The sequence below is a fragment of the Pongo abelii genome, chromosome 9, assembly GCF_028885655.2.
Source record: "Pongo abelii isolate AG06213 chromosome 9, NHGRI_mPonAbe1-v2.0_pri, whole genome shotgun sequence".
NCBI classification, from domain to species: domain Eukaryota; kingdom Metazoa; phylum Chordata; class Mammalia; order Primates; family Hominidae; genus Pongo; species Pongo abelii.
This window is the reverse complement of record NC_071994.2, coordinates 63,778,697-63,801,861: the sequence shown is the minus strand read 5'-3', so window position 1 is coordinate 63,801,861 and position 23,165 is coordinate 63,778,697. Positions and strand designations below refer to the sequence as shown.

Below are 23,165 nucleotides of genomic sequence, written 5' to 3'. Positions count from 1 at the left end.
TTCCTGAGTTTTACGCAGTATTGCAGTACAAGTTCACAAAGAATGCCAAAGATAAACTCATTAAAATTGTGTTCATATCAAAAATCAGTAGAAAATACATTTTCATTTTAGAGAAACCATTTTACTATAATTTTTTCTCATAGTACCTTCTAAAAACAGCTGAAAAATTTATAATAAATGAGCATTTAATATAATAAATATACAAATAAGTAGGTAGATCCACGAGTGAAATAAAAATAAAAGAAGGGGAAAGGAAGAAATGCTGATTCAAATTCTTCCTTTGAATCTATGACTGATGCAAATTCCTGAGCAAATGCCACATAGTTTATTTGCTGAATGCTCCTGGAAAAGGAAGCCTATTTCCTATTTGTTTTTTCCTTAAGAATGACTGTATCATAAATCAATCAGGTATCAGATGACTATAAAAACCATGAATTATTTTGAACATAAAAATATGTCAATGTCATCTGAATTTTAGATTATAAAAATAAAAATGTATTCATTACAAAAAAACTTTTAAAAACCTCAATTTTACTTTATGACTAGTTATCTGTACTGAAGAGATGAGGTCAAAGAGAAGAAAATGGGGAGAATGAACAAATCGGAGAAACAAAGGAGAAAGTCAGAAAAAAAGTAGTCACCAAAAGAGATGCAAAAGGTATAAAGATAGTAGAAAGAAACAATGTGAGAAAATAAAGATGTAGAGATTTGGCAGATTCTGTAGAATGAGATTTAGAACACTTTTTCCTTACTCCACATATCCTCAAGTATAAACTATTTCAGGGATTAACCTTTCTTTCTTTTCTTTTCTTTCTTCTTTCTCTTTCTCTCTCCCTCTTCTTTTTCTTTTTCTTTCTCTCTTTCTTTGAACTCTAGGCCTCAAGTGATCCTCCCACCTCAGCCTCCCAAAGTGGTAGGATTACAGGCATGAGCCATGGGACCCAGCCGTTTCTTTCGAGACAGGGTCTCAATCTGTCACCCAGAGTGGAGTACAATGGTGCAATCATAACTCACCGCAGTCTCCAACTCCTGGGTTCAAATGATCCTCCCACTTCAGCCTCCAGAATATCAGGGAATACAGACTAACATATCTTTGAAGAGCATTTTATCTCTTCCTTTTCCTTTAACTATCAGATACTCTTCTGAATAGGATAGACACAGATGTCCACTGAGGGAAGAATGATCCTAAACCATGGGTGGCAGTGACCAAAAAGCTAACTACAAGGAATAGATAAGCAAGGCAAATTCAGATTCAGATTTTCTACCACTATTACACTGGATGGTAAACAGGTGGCAGGAGTGAAATTCCCATGTTTTCCTCATCAATCCTATTTAAAGTAATCAGCACGTATTTCACAGCAAGCCATAAGAAAGTAATGAATGTTCAGATAAAGGTGCTCAAAAATCAGCTGAAAAATCATATTCACATTTCATTTGTCAAGAAAACTTAGGTATGACCACGTGAAAGATTTTTCCCCAGCCCTCACTCCCAGTAGTCATAGGGTTACAAGCACACTAAAAAATAAGTGGAATTCAAATTGAGATGTTTGGAAAAACTATGCCTATGTTTGCCTACACAAACATAACGTGTTTTATGTTTGTGTAAAATACACAAAAATGCTAGTGTTTTTAAATTTTATCAATAAGCTAAGTTATAACTGTAAATGGTTGAAAGGCCACTGGCACATATTATATACTATTTTGTAATATCTGATAATCTCTTCAGTTTTAACCATCCTCTGTGCCATTCTCAGTGACAGTATATTTGCCTGATTTCATTCATTCATTCACTCATTCATTCAAGCACTTATAAGCATTTACTACAATATTTCAATATGCAAGGTGCTGAAGTAAGTTAAACATTATTCCTGTACTAAAAAAACTCATCTTAGAAAGGGGAAAAAAGACACCTCTCATGATTCCATATCCTGCATCTCTCTCCCACCTGTAGCACTTCTATTCAAGTTCTACTGTTGTCTCATCCTTCACCCTCATTAAATCTTGATGTTTATTAGGATTCCATCTTCCTCTCTTCTCTACTTGCTGGGTTGAGAGAGACAGCAAACAAAACAGAAATTAGGACCAAACCCTTGCAAACATCAGGATTTATACACTACATAGAATCTATGTTTGCATTATTACTATCTGAATTATTTAATAGGCACCCCAGCTTCAATAGTCAGTCTCATCATCTTGGCCTCTCACATCAAATAATGTCATTTCTATTCATCAAGCTAAAAACTTTGAAGTCATCCTTGACTTCTTTTTCATTTCCCCACACCAAGTCTACTTTACAATCTTCTTTTGATTCCTTCTCTCCCTTTCATTCATACGAGTGCTGCCTTTTTTTTAAGCCGTTCTCATCCATCAGTAAAAATGTTGGCTGACCTCCTTACCACCATTCAATTCCATACTGGCTTTGCTGTAATCAGAATGGCCTTCCTAAAAACTGAATGGCTCCTCGTTTCCTATATCTAAACTCCTTACTATAAAAAGGTCCTTCAGAATCTGGCACTTGAATCCCCAATGTCTAGACAAACTAAAGTTTATTGTTGTTTGGATCTTGTAATCATCAAAAAATAATTACCAGACAACTGAAAACAAAATTCCTGGAAAATATGTCACTATTTATTACTAAGTTTAGGCATGATAGAAATAAATTTAAATTCAAAATAATCTAGAAATCATCTGTACAGAGGCTGGAACCACTGGGCATGCTGGCTAGGGGCAGGCATTCAGGAGACTGCCAAAAGTTAACTGAGAAAAAGATGATGCGATTACTTTCCCTTCTCTTGGACATTCTGTCTAAACAGGAGGTGGGGGTTGGGGGATAGACAGAATCTTCAAGACTACACTAACAAAATAAATAATTGCTCCTTGGGACACTATTTCCAGATAGTATCAATTAATGGTAATGATATATGGAAGAACAAAACAAAACAAAACAAAGACAATGCACAGTGTATGGAGACCACTTATTCTATTTTCACTATCAATGTTCTAGGAAGTTTATATATTTCCTCCTACTTAAACCTTAAAACAACTCTATATTATCCTGTTTCATATATGAGGAAATCTTAAGAGATAAGATTAAAACCCCAGTCTAACAAAAAGCCCATGTTATTTCCAATGTACCAAGCAAGGTATATAAAAATTGGTACTTTTTTCAAGTCCAAAAGAGTTTAAAGGGGAAAAAAAAAAGAATTGATATTTTTGCTTATTATCAACAATGTGCCTTTTAAACCTCAGCCATCTTGTGGCTTCATCCATCCTATTAAAATCTTACTCTTAGTCCATTTTCTGTTGCTGTAACAGAATATCTGACACTGGGTAGTTTACAATGAACAGGAATTTATTTAGCTCATGGTTCTGGAGGCTGGAAAGTCCATAAGCATGTCACTAGCATGAGGCAAGGGCCTTCATGCTGTGTCATCTGTGACGGAAGGTAGAAAGGCAAGAGAACTTGGGTGAGAGAAAACACAAAGGGCTGGGCTCACTTTTATAATAACCAGCTCTCTTGATAACTGACCAACTCCTGAAATTAACTACATTAATCCATTTATTAGGGCTCCACCCTCATGATCCAATCAACATTTATTAGGCCCTTCCCAGCCTTTTACAATGGGGATAAAGTTTCCAATACATGGATTTTTGGGGACATAGTCAAACCATAGCACACTCTAAATAGTGTCATTACACAACAGCTTTTCTATTAATGTAAAATTATTTTTATCTCTCAAGCTTTGCAGACAAAATATTTCAAGTGCAGCCATTACTAGAAAGACCTGATAGATAAGAGAGGAAGAATAGTGAAGAGGATAGAATTATATAGTGATCCCAGAATCAGACGACAAGGGTTGCCTTCAGCTACAGAAGTCCAAATATCCAAATATATGGATGGTAAAGACTGACCAGGAGGAAGCCAAGACGACACCTGAGTCAGTTAAATGTCCTAAGATGACATTCTCTATGTGGAAAGGACCAAAAGGAGGAGAGATAGCCCCAAAGAGCAAATTAATCACTTGATACTGGCAGACAAAAGAGCAAATACCTGAATGTTCACAAAGTTAATTTTGTACTAACTACAAAGAAGGCCTTCAGAAGGGCCTACATGAAGGAAGAATTCTAAGGACCAGAAACTTAAAGATCACTTAATGAGCTTCTATCCTCAGGAATAAAAGAGAGACTGTATCACCAAAAACACAGAAAATGTATGATATGGATATAACCACCATGAAAATGTTTATAATTTCCTCTTGATTGCTGATCTACTCTAAATTCTCCCATGGAGTGTAACATAAATCCAAAAATTAATTGACAGAGAACTGAACAGTCATTTTTAGCAACATCAAGAACTGAAAGAGCTTGAGGGATTGCAAACTATCACAGATAACAATGTAGGACAAAGAACAGGTGGAAGCAACTTTTAAAAGAAAAGGAGATCAGACAGACGGAAAGAAACTTCTTGCAAACACGGCCAGGTGAAGTGATCATGCACACCTCCAACAGAAAGCAATTATTTAAATCTAGGTACACTATAAAAAACAACTATTTAAAAGCACTGGAAAGTGTCCAAAAGCAGACAGCAGTGAAAGAAGAGCTTACTCTTGAAAAACTACAACTAGAAGCAACAGAATCACGAGTTCAGTTTGAAGTTTTTTTGCTGAGTGGCCTCTCCATCCCTCACAAATATGGTGAAGGAAACCAGGCAGTCACACAGCTCAAAGTGGCAGAGAAAACCTCAGAGCTGAAATTTCAGGTAGATGTAGTGGAAGTGAAAGAAACAAAGAAAACTGCAGGCCCAAAATCTCAGCATAAACTCTGCTCAAATCCCTGGCTAATAGCTAAAATACACATGTACGGGAGGTAGAGGAGGGACACCAGGTAGCCAGCCTGGCAGAAAAAGCAGACAGAGACCATAGAGAACTCTGCCCTTGAAAGCTGCATGACATGAGACATGATTTTGATGCTTTCTAAGCTGAATGTATTCCCCAACCGTATATACCTCCAGCAGCAGAAAGCTGAATCCCTTACTGGTTAGGGTATCAGAGGATAAAGACCACCACTAGCAGGTAAAGATTAAGAGGGAATTCCCAGAAGTAAAGAACCCACAGAGAGGGTGAATTCCAAAATGTGAGTACAATCTCTGCCCAAATGCTTGGCTGACCACCAAACTACAGGTGCAGGAAAGCCTTCCCTTTGCCCTGACCCCCAGGAAAACAAGCTAAAAAAGTAAGTAGTTGGAAGAAGTAAGAAATAAGCACAGATGGCAGCTGCTATACACTTCAGGGGAAACAAGTTTGCAGTTTGAATCCAGGCAAGTTAACATTCTCTAAAACAATAACAAAACAACAACAACAAATCCTCATAAAAATATTACAATGCCCAGGTTTCAACCAAAAATTATGAGACATGCAAAAAATTAAAACAGTAAAAGGCAGAAAACAGAAACTGACTCCAAGTTGGCCCAGATATTAGATTTAGCAAACAAAGACTTCAAAGCATCTATTATAAATATATTCAAACAATTAAAGAAAAAGCCTATACAAAGAACTAAAAGAAGAGCACTGTCTTGATGACTGACACAAAGGGCATCTCAGTAGAGAGGTGCCAACTATCAAAAGAAATGGAAATTCAGCTCTAGTTGAAAAGAACAATAACTAGAATGAAAAATTAGATGGGTACAATGGCATATGGAGATAACAAAAAAAAAACCCATCAGGGAACTTGGAAAACAGATCAATAGAAACTACCCAATCCATAGAATAGAGAGCAAGAAAGACTGAAGAAAATTGAAAAGAGATTCAGAGACAGGAGGGACAGTATGTAATAATAAAGGTAGGTAAGTTATTGAATACACACAAAACATGAATGAATCTTAAAAGCATTAGATAAGTGAAAGAAGCCAGACTCAAAGGTTACATACCATATGATTTCATATCTATGAAAGACAAAACTATAAAGACAGAGAACAGATCAGCCAGGAGTTAAGGCTGAAGTGATTACACAGGGACAGCACAAAGTAATTTTGGTGAGTGATGAACTATTCTGTACCTTAATTGTGGTAGTGGTAAACACCTGTATGCTTTTATCAAAACTGACAGAACTGTATCAGAAAGAAATAATTTTATTGCATTTAAATTTAAAAAAAAACAATGATTTTAATTAATACGTAAAAGCAGCATCAAATATATCAGCAAGGCATAATGAAACCACTTTGTGATCAAAAACCCCAATCACACTGTCTCATTACCATAGCAAGCATACTTAAACAACAGCCATCCTTCCACTGCCACAAACGACATACATAAACTTTTGATAAGGAAAACTGGTGAGTTTTCATTTCTACTTCTGCCACAATAGTGAGTAATTAAGAGGTTTTAGAATCAGAAAAAAACCTGTATAACTTTGTAAAAGTTTCTTAACATTCAAGACCCCAATTTCCTTAAACGTGAAATGAAGAAAATAACACAATTCTCATTACTTAATCTATTATTATTTTAACCACCAAACTGTTACACAGGATACCTTATATAACACAGTGCTAGGCACAATGCTTACTCTCTTTAGTAGGCAACCTAATATAAATTTTGTGTATATTTTATTAGTTCATTCATGACTAAAAGTTTTAAGATTTTGCTCAGCCCTTGTTTAATTATACATGGTATAATTACATGGTATAATTACACATGGTATAACTACACTAATACACACATATACACACAATGAATACATCTCCTTTCTCTCCCTGACATGATACACAGTACTATTTGTCCTAGAAAAAATCTAGAACCAATCTAAATATTCATCTAGTTTATCGGTTAAAAATCTGCATAATATATCATGCAACCAGTAAAAATAAGATATATAGATATGGATACAGAAAATATTTCAAAATATATTGTTAAGCTAAAAAGCAAGATACAGATATGCATTATGTAATCCCATATTTACACACAAGAAAAACAAAAACAAAAAACAGAAAAAAGAAAATTAAAAAATTAAATACACATACACATACACTCATCCATGCTTGTATATGTTAAGATAAAATGTCTAGAAATATCACATAAAACTAAAACTAGTTGCCTCTGAGAAAATGCTAGAATAAGGATACTTACTTCAAATAGTATGAAGTAACCCTTCATACTATTTGAATTTTCTACATATTATTTTCACAATGATAATACTGAGGAAGGTTTATTAAAAAGTGTTTGGAGGTGACGGTGCTATAGAAATTTTCTTCCTTGTTTAATTTTACTGCTTAAGTGCAGTTTTGTAAATTTTTTTGGATTGCTTAAATATAGTCACTACATATGCATTGATAGAATATGTTTCTGCCACATGTCCCCCATTAGACTATAAGATCCTTGAGGGCAAGAACAAAGTATGATTCAGGTTTGTGTCCCCACAGCCTAGCACAATTTGTATGTAAGCTTTTACAAAATGTTAACTACATTAAGAAGAAAGAGGCTGGGCGCGGTGGCTCACGCCTGCAATCCCAGCACTTTGGGAGGCCGAGGCAGGTGGATCATGAGGTCAGAAGTTCAAGACCAGCCTGACCAACATGGTGAAACCCCATCGCTACTAAAAATATAAAAATTAGCCAGGCGTGTTGGCAGGCACCTGTAATCCCAGCTACTCAGGAGGCTGAGGCAGAAGAATCGCTTGAACCTGGGAGGTGGAGGTTGCAGTGAGCCAAGATTGCGCCACTGCACTCCAGCCTAGGCAACAGAGCAAGACTCTGTCTCAAAAACAAAAACAAAAGAAGAAGAAGAAAGAAACTGAAGGACATTTCACTTAATTTACTAGTGCAGAGGAAATAAGAATTACAAAGATTTATAAGCAGTCTTTAACTTTTAGTTGTCTTAAAAGAGTACTGTCATATACCTGTACTCATGTTTTAGTTATTGCACCAATCATGTGAATCTCACTCTCAGATAAGCAAAAATATAACAATTCAATTTCTAATGCTCTCAGGAAATACATATCAAGATAGTGGGGATAAAAGAGAGAAAATATCACATCCCTGAAAACATTTTTCAAGCTATTACCAAACAAGCCCTAAGTTTCCCCAAAACATTCCTCAAAGATATGCCTATTTAAATCTCACAGAAGCCCTTTCAATTGTTAAGGCTTGTCCTTTTCTGATTTGTTACAGTTAAAACAAGACAAGCTTAGCTAAGACCTTTATTCAGGATATTTTTATAATCAATTGAATTGTATGTATCTAATATCACCATATAAAATTAAAGTGGCCAGGTATGGTGGCATGCACCTATAATCCCACCTACTTGGTACGCTGAGACAGGAGAATTGCTTGAACCCAAGAGTTCAAGGCAAGCCTGGGCAGCATAATGAGACCCCCAGGTCTAAAAATAAAAAATTAAATTAAATTAAAATTTAAAAATTAAAAAGATTTTTAAAAATAAAATAAAATTGATTTATTCTTTCATTCAAAATTTATTTATTGAGTACTTAGCACCTTTCAGGCATTTTGATAACTGCTAGGGAGACTCTAACAAACAGATTTAATAAAACTGCATGGTATTTCCATTAAAAGTAGAATCTGTTGTTTATTTATTTATTTTTATTTAATTATTTATTTATTTAGAGACGGAGTTTGCTCTTGTTACCCAGGCTGGGGTGCAATGGTGCAATCTCAGCTCACTGCAACCTCTGCCTCCCGGGTTCAAGCAATTCTACTTCCTCAGCCTCCCAAGTAGCCGGGATTACAGGCGTGTGCCACCACACCTGGCTAATTTTGTATTCTTTTTAGTAGAGACAGGGTTTCACCATGTTGTTCAGGCTGGTCTTGAACTCCTGACCTCAAGTGATCTGCCTGCCTCAGCCTTCCAAAGTGCTGGGATTACAGGCATGAGCCACCGCGCCCAGCCATGTTGTCCATTTAAAGGGTGGTCTCTAATTCACCAAGATGTTAAGACTTCCAAAGTCAGCTCAGTCAACCCTTGATGTTCCAGAGGTGATTTGGATATAAAATCTTTGTGCTAATTGATTTTATCACTTTTATAGAATTTCTATTCAAATTTTGCTGACTTCTTAATTAACACATTAACACTTCAATAAATGAAGTGTTACTCATTTCTTTCCCATCACAAACAGCTCAATAAATGTTTGAAAATCTTTCCATATTTTAAGAATTTACAAAGTACCTACATTACATGATTAGCATTGTAAGTAACTAGATACTGTTTAGTTTATAGGTTACCTTCTTAAAACTCAAAAGGCATATTTTTTAATATCCTAAAGAAATAACAATGTTTTACTTTTCTACTATGACCAAAAAGTGTTGACTTCAAAACCAGAAACACCTTAGTTGAAGCAAACCATCTTGACATAATATCAATTAATACAGGCAATGCTCCTGAAGCTGATGCCTAAATCAAAGGAGATTACAGTCAACCCTTAAGAAGCAACACCCTTTAAACAAAGTCAGACAATATTTTAAACAATATTTTTTCCTTCCATGATGCTTTATGTTTTTTCATATAACCTTTATTATGCTGTTCCATTTTGACCTATTTGTTATTCCCCTTACCTTCCATTCCTTTCCGATTTTTGTCTATCAGCCATCAATTCAATAGGCTAGTAAAGGCTCTATTAAATATGATTCAAGTTCTAGACTGTAGCACTCACTGCTCAGTAGGAATTTCCATTATCACAACAGTGTGATAATGGAAATGTTCTACGTGTGCACTGTTCGAAAAGTTTAAGGAATCTAAAATTTGCCCTGAGACAAAACACATGCTCACAAAGAAACATTTTACACATCTTTGTGTCTTGGTACTATAGGTAGCGTTCCATTTTAATAAAATTAAAAATGTTCTTATATTCAAAGATCTTTGAATTAAGGCTCATTTCAATAATTAAAAGTCTGTGGTGCATGAACAGACAAACCAACCAATAGAAGAGAATTAAAGGCCCAGAAACAGAGCCCTAAAACATAAAGAACTTCAATATATGATAAAGTGTTAGCTCAAGTCATCGAGAAAAGACAGACACTAATAAATGGTATTGGGACAACTGAATAAACATTCAGGAAAACATGAAACTGAATTTGTACCTCATACCACATACAAGGATATACTCCAAATGAATCCACTATCTAAATGTAAAAACTGGAATCATACAAATACTAGAAAAATTATGGGTGATTTCACTGACAACTGGGAAGGAGAGAAAGCCTTTCCTATTTGCCTATGAAAAACCCCACTACTTGCAAAAAGCACAGAAAAAAATATAGTTTTAAAAACAAGTAATTTTTTTTAAAAGGGCTAATTTCATAGTATATAAAGAGCTCCTTAAAGAAGGAAAGAAAAAGACAACTTCTCTTCTCCAAAACAGACAATGCAGAAAGAAATGGGCAATCCTCAGAAAAATAAAGGCAAATGGCCTTAAACATAAAAATATGTTCAACCTCACTCATAAAAGAAATGCAAATTAACACCTCCAATTTTGGCCATATACTCTGTTGGTGAAGCTGTGGAGTAGTCGTCTCAATACTGGCATACACTGCCAATGAAAAGTACAAATGAGGGCCTGGTGCAGTGACTCACACCTATAATCCTAGCACTTTGGGAAGCTGAGGTGGACAGATCACTTGAGCCTAGGAGTTTGAGACCAGCCTGGGCAACGTGGTGAAACCCCATCTCTACTAAAAGATACAAAAATTAGCCGAGCATGGTGGCACATGCCTGTAGTCCCAGCTACTTGGGAGGCTGAGGTGGGAGGATCACTTAAGCCTGAGAGGTGAAGGCTGCAGTGAGCGGTGATCACGCCACCGCACTCCAGCCTAGGTGACAGAGTGAGACCCTGTCACAAAATAAATAAATAAATAAATAACATAAAAAGAAAAACACAGATTATATAACCCTGGTAGAAAGGAATTCTGTAATATCCAACAATACTACACATACACTTACTAGTCCTACTTCAAAGATGATACAACTCCACTAATATTCCACAAAATATTTGCAAATAGATTCACTGTGGCATTATTTGTAATGGTAAAAGACTAAAACAATCGGAATGTGCATCAAAAGGAGTTAACTGAATAAACTACATGCATCCACACAATAGAATAATAGATTAATATCCAAAATAATAGATTAATATCCAAAATACAGGTTAAACAACAACAGCAAAAAACAGGTAGGTACAGAACAAGCAGTATTCATTGCACTACCTTTTGTGACATAAAGGGGAAATTTAAAAATATGTACATATATTCAAAGACAAATATACATGTATTTATTTTTGTAAAAGAAAAAAACTCAAAGTATAAATAAGACATTAATCAAAATGGTTACCTATATGGGCAGAGTAGGACTGGGGTGAAGGTAATAGGGATGTAATAGGGATGTAATCAAGACTTCTGAGTTCTCTTTTGATATACTTTAGATATTTGAACCACGTAATGACTTACATACTCCAAATAAATAAATAAGGGGTGTATGTAATATTCATATGTGTATGTATGTATCTGTGTACATACATATATTTCTGACTGGAAGCAATTATCACTGAGTCATGGGATTATGGTAACATTTTCTTCTTTGCCCTTTGCTGAATGTCCCCAGTTGCACGTAATGCCCATTACTTTTACAGTCAGAAAGAAATTACTCCAAATAAATCTATTTTGATAGGAAATTTTTCAAAGTACTCATCATAAAACAGTTTCAAAATTAACAGCCATTCAAGCTGAGTGTGGTGGTATGTGCCTGTAATCCCAACTACTTGGGAGGCTGAGGTGGGAGGATCACTTGAGCCCAGAAGTTCAAGGCCAGCCTGGACAACCTAATGAGACTCCAACTCAAAAAAAAAAAAAAAAAAAACTGTTCCAGTCTACTGTTAAATAATATCATTCACTGGGGAAGCAAAGATGATCAAAGATGCCATACCACTTTAAAATATGGCAGTTTTTCCTTTTCTTAATATGTTGAGTTCAAGTAACACGGACAGCTGTATATATGTATATTTATAAACAATGAACATATACTATCACACCAGTATTATGTATATAGTACAGACACACACGAAATGGAAATTTAAAAAGGATACAGTAAAAAATAAATAGAAGTTCTATTGTTTTCTTCATACAGCACAATGAATAAGTTTTTCATATATCCCCAGAAGCACATGCAACCCACTAGGAAGAATCACTGGAACAAACTACTCCAAATCAGGAAACTTGTGGATTTGTATTCTAGTCTCAGCCATCTTACTGCCTGCCAATATCTTTGATCAAAATCAGTTAAGGGGCTTGATTTGCACTTTAGTTTTCTCTTCCAAAAATTGGAGTATTAACAGTTTTAAAGTTACTTTCAGTATTATGGTTTCACAATCCTACCAGTCTCTCTAATAATTATTCTCTTTTAAAAAAGAAACTCCAACAATTTGGAAAATTAAGTAAGAAACAAGAATGTCTCGCAGTTAACCATCTTACAGGAGGTTATGGTCTTCTCTAGGAAAATTCTAAATGAACAAATGAAGAGCTGAAAGAAACAGATCATATCGCTTGCTTTCTTGATGTGAGAAAAATCAAATTCAAGCCTGCATTGTATAAACTAAATTGTCTGAATGAAGTAATTACCTTTAAAACAATCCAGCACTATTTGTATGCCACCCAAAAACAAGAAAATCATAACAACGCTTGTACAATTTTGTACCTAAGATTCTTTGTCAGGTATCTGAGCATTAAAATTTATTTTTATTTATCTTTTATTTTTTTCCAAACCCAGTTAGTTTCCTAGGATGACATTTATTTTTAAGCTGACATTTCATGTAGTCTACAAATAGAAAACCCAAGTTAATTTTCTACTCATGTGCTACAAGCAATAATAGTCAAATACGCTAAAGGAAAATAATCCAAATTAATAAAAATGATTTTTTTAGAGGTAGGTAACAGTATCCCAAAAGACAATTTTTAAAATGCCACACCATCTCTCTCTTCACTCTAATCTCTTCCCCTTTGCCTACTTTTCTACCTAGCATTCATATTACACAGAATACCAGATATCAGCCAATAGATGCCAATATGAAAAACAAGAAAAAAGCTTCCTATTGTTCAATGCTTACTAGAATAAATAAAAAGAAAAAAGAAAAAGCTTTGTAATTTCCATTGGAGGAGTGATATTGGCAAGGCTGTAAATAGTCAGTTGAACTTGTCCTCTCCAAGTGAGACAGCCAGATGTGACTGTAAATCTAACTAATGGATGTGTTTCAAGATCATTGCAGATAGAGAGAGAGGTGGGAGAAGCAGGCAATGATGCCTGTATGCTATTTTCTGAGCATAAACACAGAACAAAGTGCTAACAACTTATACATCATTTTACTATTTATAATAGCACTTTTATATACTTTATTTCATTTCATCCTTAAATCCCTGACAATTGGCCAGGTGAGGTGGCTCACACCTGTAATCCTAGCACTTTGGGAGGCCGAGGCTGGCGCACTGCCCGAGCTCAGGAGTTCGAGACCAGCCTGGGCAACACGGTGAAACCCGCTCTCTACTAAAATACAAAAAAAAAAAAAAAAAAAATCAGCCAGATGAGGCGGCGTGAGCCTGTAGTACCAGCTACTACGGAGGCTGAGGCAGGAGAACTGCTTGAATCCAGGAGGTGAAGGTTGCAGTGAGCCAAGATCGCCTGGGCGACAGAGCGAGACTCTGTCTCAGAAAAAAAAACAAACAAGAAAAATCTCTGACAATTGTGTTCTATATACATTTTTCATGTGAGGAAACAAAGGCTCAGAGAGGTTAACATTACTGTCATAGAGCTAACAGTGGGCTTTAAATTCAGATCTAAATGATACTAAATAAGACACTTCAGGCGGAAAAGTATGATTACAATTTAAAATGACCTTAGTTCCTAGAGCTTCCGTGACTGGAGGGAAAAACAAACAAAACAAGTAAATAAATGACCTTAGAAAAGTATTTTTCATAGTTTCTAATCAAGTACCTCAATCAGTGATTCATTATAATGGACTTTCATTCCAAGATAAATACTAAATGGTAATTTCAATTTGTCACCAAAATTACTAACAGATCACTCATTTCAACTACAAAGACAAAAATAAGCACCATATAATCAGATACCTTACATTTAAACAGAATAACATAATTAAACTATTAACAGAGTGAAGAAAGTTTGTTTGTTTGTTTTGAGACGGAGTCAGTCTCGCTCTGTCGCCCAGGCTGGAGTGCGGTGGCATGATCTCGGCTCACTGCAACCTCCGCCTCCCAAGTTCAAGCAATTCTCCTGCCTCAGCCTCCCAAGTAGCTGGGACTACAGGCACGTGCCACCGCGCCCGGCTAATTTTTTGTATTTTTAGTAGAGACAGGGTTTCACCGTGTTAGCCAGGATGGTCTGGATCTCCTGACCTCATGACCTGCCCACCTTGGCCTCCCAAAGTGCTGGGATTACAGGTGTGGGCCACCACGCCCGGCCAGAAAGATGCTTTTATTGGCAAAGATAATTTACAATATTCAGAAATCTACTGTGACATAAGGTTACATATTTAAATTAAAATCGTTCCTCTTTATGTTCAAGTTTCTACTATTTCAAATACTCAGCTCATTGTATTCCCATTGCCTGAAAATTTCTTGATCCTTTCTCAGAGAGCATCTTTTTAAATTGATTGTTCACCTTCCATCTTCAAGTTATAGACTGCTACATTCTTTTTCTTTCTTTTTTTTTTTTTGAGATGGAGTCTTCGCTCTGTCACACAGTCTGGAGTGCAATGACGCAGTCTCAGCTCACTGCAACCTCAGCCTCCCGGGTTCACCAATTCTCCTGCCTCAGCCTCCTGAGTAGCTGGGATTACAGGCATCCACCACCACGTCCGGCTAAGTTTTGCATTTCTTGGTGGAGATGGGGTTTCACCATGTTGGCCAGGCTGGTTTTGAACTCCTGACCTCGTGATCTGCCCACCTCAGCCTCCCAAAGTAGTGGGATTACAGGCGTGAGCCACCATGCCTCGCTGGCTGATTGTTATATTCTTTAGCACACTAGGTCTCAGTTTCAAAGACCTCAAAGTAAACCAGAGCAAGATACACTAGGGGAAATGCAACATTGGCTTGAACCCTGATGAAGAATCTATTAAAAAGGGGGAAAAAATTTTAACAGTTCTTTCTCCATTAACAGGAGAAGGTAACATCTGTACCTTCCTGACCCGCCTTACTTTCGGTTCATAATCAACAAAAAATAAAGGATCCAAACAGATGATGACAAAAATATAACTAAATCCAATGTGCAAAAACCCTTATTACTTCAACTGCAAATTAAACTTACCCAGTTAGAACTGCAGGCATTCCATTTCCTTCTCCCTCATAGTATTAGTAGTCCAGCCTGCTCAGATAAGCCTACCATACAAATGAATAGACAATGTATAGCCTAAGAATTGAGAGTCCCAAAAATTGAATCATAAGGCACTGAACAAAAGTATACTCAATCCCTTCCCCTAGCCTCCCCTGATCTTCCTTTGGGATGACAACTCAGGGGATGGGAAGAAGGGGAAAGCTATTTCCAAAAAAGAACTTCCTACTTTATGAGTCATGGTAGAAACAAGTAAAGACGAAAATAATGGTTCCCCCTTCAACAAGCACAGTCTTCTCAAATATAAAACAAATTCCTCAGAAGTAGTCTTATAACTCTTCAACAGGAGCATCTCACAAACATAATACATATCTCCTCTTCTTTCATTTCCTATTTCAGAGAGAGGCAGAGATTGAATGAACAGATATTAGCCTAGCTTGGCCTGAGATGACTGAGCTAAAATGAAGAAAATCAAGTCTGCAAATTCCCAAAGCAGTCCTGATTAAAAACCAGTATTATATGTAGTCTCTGCACAAGTTATGATAAATTTAGCTACAAAAGGCAGACCTCTTTGTAAAACTGCACAATACACAAATGGGTACTTAATCATTTCATCTTCCTTTTCAAATTTCTCTCCCTTACCTAACTTCCTCTCTCACCCTTATACCAAGTGAAGACCCTCAACTTGCCCTCTATATGCCTAAAAACCACCTCTGACTTAGCTTTGACCTCTAGCACTCCCATTCCCCATAACCCAACTAGGTATGAATCAGATTATGTGATTAAATTACTTCACATTAATGGGTAAATGAGGCTTAATCCACAAAGGTCAATTCCACACATGTCATTAAACTCTACTATGTATAAGGCACTAAGTTTAATAAATTAATATACCTATCCTTCTTACAAGAAAAACTAACACAAATCAATCTTTTAATGAACAATGTAAGGAAGGGGCACAAGAGTGTTTGCTTCACATCACACTTTCTCCACCCATTTCTTTCCATCCTGTTGCCAAACCCCTCTAATCTCCATCTGGCATGGAATAAAATCCAAGGGATCAGTATTTCTTCCAGTAAAAGTCAATGCCTAGGAAGACAATGTGGGATAGCACAGCAAACAATAAACATTCAAATCCTGAAATGGACTGTAGAGGATCTCTTGTATTTAATTTTATATATTAGCTGCAAATACAATAAAGAGCTTCTAAATAATCCAATTTCTGTACAAGATACCTATAAATCAGCTTTGCTCAGAACTCTGAGTTCTTAAACCATAAATACTGAGATGCTTTTTCTTCAGTTATTTCCACAGTTAAAACGCTTATAGTAAATACCAGTTCAGTTTGCCCTACTATACTTAAAGGCTATTAAACTTAACTACTGTTTTCAATTAGATGTGACATTTTTCCCAAGACCCCTTAAGTTTGAAACTCCAAACTTGCTTTAAACCTCCTTTTTTTCCAGTCATAAAATTTATTAATTTTGATCTATAACAGAGCTTCTAAACTGGAGAGGAGAATACACCTATGGACAGGTTTGGATTTGATTCAGCCACATGATAATTTTAATGGTTTTAATTAGTTGTCGATATTTTTAAGACGCAAGACACTGAATGCAAAAATCTAGATTTCTGGGTTCTCTTGAGAATGCTGAAGATGGGGTCCATATTCATATATGGCACTGATTAGGGGGACCTGAGACTTGGATGTCTCTCTGATAAGGCATAGTGCATTTCCCTCATTTTCATTATCTAACTAGTACCCGAAGGCATGTGAGTTTGTTGCTCATGCTATGGCTCTGAAAGGTGCATAATATTTTCCATATCACTTCCATACTTCCCTAAGTCACCTATTATAAAAAGCCAAAAGCAGACCACAGTGGTTTGCAACTCCATAGTTAATAATTTAAAAAATTCACATGGCTTAGAGGGAGTGAGAAAGAAGAAAATTCAGACTGGTGGAAGGGTAACATAATTACATAGGGTTAAAAGTCCATCTGAAAGCTTTTCTGGGAGTGAGAAAAAGGGTGAAAGAACACAAAAACATTGTTGAAACACTAAAAGCTTTCCTGATTGAACACTGTTACTCTCTGGTGGTTCCTTACCACATTCCATGCTTCAGAAACTTCCTTCCTACTTTGTATGTATTAATATAATAGCAGTTAGGTCATACACGCTGAGAAATATTGGGAAAATTTATAAAACACATTTACATCATCAGAAATAATTCTTCTCACATTTTTTTTTTTTACCAGTCTTAGTCCACCTTCAAATCTCTTCCCAAGTATTTTCTACTGGTTTCCGCTCTATATTCAAATGACAACTGCGGTCCTGGGTTTCAGGCCTGAACTTCAATCCTGGACAGGCTCTCTAATACAGAAACTCTTTTGGCCGCTATGGCTGCATTCTTTATTATATCTCTTATTCCGATTTCCACAGTCTCTTTCATTGAAAATTTATCCCTAACCCCCTTTCTAAAAGATTTTGATCAAATTTGTGTAGTTGGGGGGTTGGGAGGACAGGGGCGGGAAGGAACTCAGTTGTCCAAATACAATTAATATCCTGTGCTGTTTCATTTAGATTGCTAATTTAAATAAAAAGCATGAAAACTCTGCAAGATAATAAATCTTCGTAAAATAATCTTGTTTGCTAAGTGCACAAAGCCACAAGCAAGTGAAGCTCTATCTTTCAGCATGTCTGGACAAGTGACTTTTCATCATGGACTCAGAATACTGAGAAAGGAGAAGCAGGAAATCTGTGAGGCCCAGGGACAGTCACACTGGCCCACACTAACAAATTACTAACCGATGTCTCACCTTCCCCCGCCCCATTCCCAAAGATAAGGGTGCCAGGGCACCTGCATCTGAAGAAGAAAGACATCAGAACCTTTTCCGTACAAGTTTTAAGAAAACAAAGCTTTACCACACGTAAAATGGTTACAGCATAAAACCACGCAGCACGTTAGTGGGGTCTTACTCCTCTTCACCCAGAGGGAGGCTGCCCACCACCTTATCCCCCTATTGTGATGCGCCTTCCTCAGGATGTCGCTGCGTTCGTCTGAGATGACAGGAAAGGGGCGGGGCACGGGGTTCCTCTGCCCTGGAAAGGGATGAGGATATCGCCTTCATCCCCGGGGAAAGGCCTCCGGACTCCCAACCCAAAAGCAGCAGCCGCAAAACTCAAGTCTTATCCCGGCCTCTCCTAACAGGGTGCTCGTGGCCGGAGCCCAAAACGCCACCCACGGTCCCCGAGCAGGGTCCGGCCGCCCAGACCACCGCCGCAGCAGCCTGGCTCTCACGCCCAGATTCGCCCTCCGCCCCTTTCCTCTTTCGCCCCGGCCAAGCCCAGCCTCCCGCACCGCCCCCGCCGAGTTCCCCAGCTGAGTCCACTCACTCTCGAACCTGTAGTCCCCCTTCAGTGCCCACAGAAGATTGGGGCAAAGGCCGAGGCCAGTGACACCTCCACTTCCTCCTCAGCCAGATCCCTCCGGAGGTGGCTGTGGAGGAGGCCACTGAGGCGGCTGCGCGTAGCAGAGCCGCCCCGGCAGGTTGCAGGCCGGCTCCTCAGCCTCTTACCGCGAGAGCTCACAATGCGAAGAGGCGAGGCCAGCAGCGTTCTCGCGAGAACGGTGCTCTCCGCCCAGGGATGGGCGGGGCAACGAAGGAGAAGGCAGTTGAGGACGCGGCGGCCGCGGGTGGGTTCTCTGGCGGCGTAGAGAGGAAGGCGCGCGCGACCTCTCCTCACAGACATCAGCTCGGGTCAACCGCGAGCCTCGAGCCCGAGTGGCTGAGGGCTGTTACCTTCAAACCTTTGAATTCCACGTTTTCCCCTTGATTTCCTGTCACCGTTAGAGAAAAGTGGACAGCGTCTCGGTCACAGAGTTGGAGAAATACTGCAGGGACTCTTCAGGGAGAGCGTTTTCCTCATCAAAGCAAACTCCAAAATCGCTTCTGCTGGCGTGGACCTGATGAGAGTCGGTCGTCGTGAGGGACACCCTCTGTTCCCTAGCGTCCCCCGCTGCTTATTTTTAAACGCTCGGTTGGCGGGAACCCGTGTGCCAGCTGAAACTCCTTCAGTTTGGCCGCCTAGGAAACATCGAGAGTCACCTACACGGGCTGGCTGGGCAATAAAAACGGGAAAAAATGTAAAAGACACAGTCTCCGCCTCCGAAGCTTACATCCCCGGGGCAAGACCTACAGGAAAATAGATAATCCCATTATTCTCTGATAAAAGCCGAGCTGTTTGCCATGAGCTCTGGGAGCAGACGGGGAGGCCTTGTTGAGAAAGCCTTCACCTGGGAGTGACACTTGCGCTGAATCTTAAGCATAAGTAAATTCTCCAGTTTAGGGAAGAGAGGGAAGGGCATTGCAAGGAGAGCAGGCAAAGAGGAAGAGGACCTGGTTTGAGTAATTGGGTATGAAAACAGATATTGCAGCAAGAACTTTGTTGAAAAACCTTTAACCACCGTTTAGTTCGGATGAGAACATTCCCAGGCTCCTACGTGTGATACGCAAAGTATTTTCCAAATCAGTGTTTATGCTAAGGAGATGAGCAGTTGAGCTGGACAATTATGAGATAGCTTCATCTTTCTCCTGTAAGGACACTTAAATATCAGAAACCTAAGAGAAACGGGTTATTGTCATAATTCACTAAGTTATTATAGCCAACATTTTGCTAAATTGGAAATTGCCAATAATTTCAAGTTGTCTACATAAGAGCAATCTAATAGGAATTTTGTGATACAGTTTCTCAGAGAAACTCTGAGAAAATTCTCAGACAAAAAACAAAAACGTCATCAGTCCTGATTTATTATCAAAATTTTCTCCTGTAAGCTCTGCTCAAAAGAAGTCATTCTGTAGTCCAAGTTAGGGCTAATGAGGAACCATACTCATATCAAAATAGAAGCTGTCCTTTTCTAAAGAAAGACTCTGGTATTTTGCTGTAGTTTCCACTCACCTTCCTTTGGACACATTATTTTCATATTACATATAAAATAATATGTATACTATATGAAAAATACTATGTATACTATAGTTTTATTTGGCTTACCATACTCTCCCTACGAATAAGCCCAACACTTAGGAGGAAAACAAAAAAAGTTATTCTAACCCTGCTGATACGATTTGGATCTATGTCCCCACCTGACTCTCATGTGGAATTGTAATCCCCAGTGTTAGAGGTCGTTGGATCATGGGGGCAGATTTCCCTGTTTTTGCCATTCTGATGATAGTGAGTTCTGGTGAAATCCGTTCTTCAAACCTTTGAATACCTTCTGGTATTCAATATCACACACTGAAGTGTGTGGCACCCCACCCCACCCTCCCTCCTCCCACCATATAAGACGTGCCTGCTTTACCTTGGCTTTCTGCCATGATTGTAAACTTCCTGAGGCCTCCCCAGAAGCCCAGCAGAAGCCCTGGGACTTCCTGTACAGCCTGCGGAGCCGTGAGCCAATTAAACCTCTTTTAAAGCAGTGCAAGAATGAACTAATGCACCTGCCATAGGCCAATTGGGTGCTCTGTTAAGCATAATTTCACATCAAGTTCTTGGAATTTTCCAGGAAGCATTAGAAGAATCATATGAATGAAAGACTTCAGACAAAATATGGAAACGCTGTTCCATGCTGGAATCTGTTCAAACCATCATACTCTACTTGGATGGGCCTTGGAGTTCATTTCATTCCGCTGTTCTTCAAAAACAAAAGAGAATGGGAGTTGGGAGAAAATAGAAAATCGAATAAAGTTTCTACTGTTCTTTGCTTTAAAAGAGAATTAACCGGCCGGGCGCGGTGGCTTGCGCCTGTAATCCCAGTACTTTGAGAGGTCGAGGCGGGCAGATCACGGGGTCAGGAGATCCAGACCATCCTAGCTAACATGGTGAAACCCCGTCTCTACTAAAAATACAAAAAATTAGCCGGGGGTGGTGGCGGGCGCTTGTGGTCCCAGCTACTTGGGAGGCTGAGGCAGCAGAATTGTGTGAATCCGGGAAGCGGAGCTTGCAGTGAGCAGAGCTTGTGCCACTGCACTCCAGCCTGGGCGACAGAGCGAGACTCCGTTTCAAAAAAAGAAAAAAAAAAGATAATTAACCCTTCAAATATTAAGGTAATAGCACAGTAGCACTGGTAACAGTTATACATTTGGTAGGTAATGCCATAGATAATCACAAATCTGCTCTACACGATAATTTGTAAATGCTAGCTGACTGCACAGACTAAGGTTCAGAACTTTAATGAAAGTCTTTCTTCCACACACCAAAGAGGTCCATACAGAAAGAGAAGTTTCATATAGTAGCAGTGAACAAACAAGATCATTTGGCAGTTTGCATTATAGCATGCTAAGGCAATATTGTTTCAAAGCAGATAAGACCACAGATCCAGAATCCTATTTAATTTTTAAAACCTGGAATTTCTTTGTACTACTAAGTTTGAGCACTGCCATCTAATGGCAGGAACAGGAAAATCACATACACGCAAAAATAACTCGATCCCTATTCAGCAAATACATTTATCAATCAAGCCCCTTTTTAAGAATACCAGAAGAGCTGGGTACTGTGGCACGTGCCTATAATCTCAGCACTTTGGGAGGCGGGAGAATCACTTGACAGGAGTTCGAGACTAGCCTGGGCAACATAACAAGACTTATCTACAAAACTGAAAAAAATAAAAATACTGAGATACAGATAGTATTATACATATTCTGACAAAATGAGATGTATAATTAAATAACAAAAGGAAAAAAGTTGGGTCAAAGATAGAAATAATGTGTTATGGGAGGACAGAGATGAAGATTACTCTTTTTTTTTCTTTTTGAGATGGAGTCTCGCTCTGTTGCCTGGGCTGGAGTGCAGTGGTGCAATCTCGGCTCACTGCAACCTCCGCCTCCCTGGTTCAAGCAATTCTCCTGCCTCAGCCTCCCGAGTAGCTGGGATTACAGGCATGTGCCACCACACCTGGCTAAATTTTTGTATTTTTAGTAGAGATGGGGTTTCACCATGTTGGCCAGGCTGGTCTCCAACTCCTGACCTCAGGTGATCCACCTGCCTCGGCCTCCCAAAGTGCCAGGATTACAGGCATGAGCCACTGCACCCAGACATAAGATTACTTATTTTCCTTTTTTCTTTTCTTTTTTTTTTTTTTTTAAGAACACCACCTTTAAGGAGAGCTAGCTTGTAAGCTCCTTTTTTCAGGGGCATGGGCCTTCTCATTATCACTTCAATGGGAGAGAGCTGATGTATTCCAAGCAGGGTGGAATTTAAGCTAAGCAAATGAAAGAGTCTTAGGCCAAGGAAGGTAAGACGTTTCTGTAAGCTTTGCCAATTGATTTTTTATTTTCCATTTGTGCATTCCACCAGTCTGGAAGACTGAGGGTAGTATACACAATGGAAATGCTAATTCATCTCATCTCAATCAGCCTTCACCACACAACATTTCTATAAACCTTTTATAAACTCACAATTTTTTTCAATTTTCTTTCTTTCCTCAATTTTCTATATCCATTCAGTTTTATCATTTTTTAAATCTCTTCAACTTAAAACAACGTTTAAAAACCTCTGGACAAAATTACTTTCTTTTTAACAAAAAAACACATTCTCATGCCTCCTTCATAATCCTTTCTACCAAAAATGCATCCTATTTTTCTTATACACTCTGTATACACAATTGTTTCTCTTATATCTAGTAATTTTAATTACATATGTTAATTACAATTTTAACTCTTAGTAACCTTAATTTCTAGTGAAAAACCTAGAAAGTAATTTTGAACTGTTTTATATCAGTAGTTGTAGATAAATTTTTTAATTAACAGATGTAAATATAATTAGTTTTTCTATACC

The 23,165-nt window shown here is 38.1% G+C and overlaps 1 protein-coding gene across 1 annotated transcript in view; it reads right to left on the bottom strand.

Moving 5' to 3' along the window:
- BTBD10 (BTB domain containing 10) overlaps positions 1–18,900 on the bottom strand; it is a gene marked incomplete at its 5' end in the record, with an annotated part of 77,247 nt that extends 58,347 nt beyond the window's left edge. Inside the window, 1 exon segment of the mRNA NM_001134155.1 lies at positions 18,729–18,900.
- Positions 18,901–23,165: the final 4,265 nt, after the last annotated feature.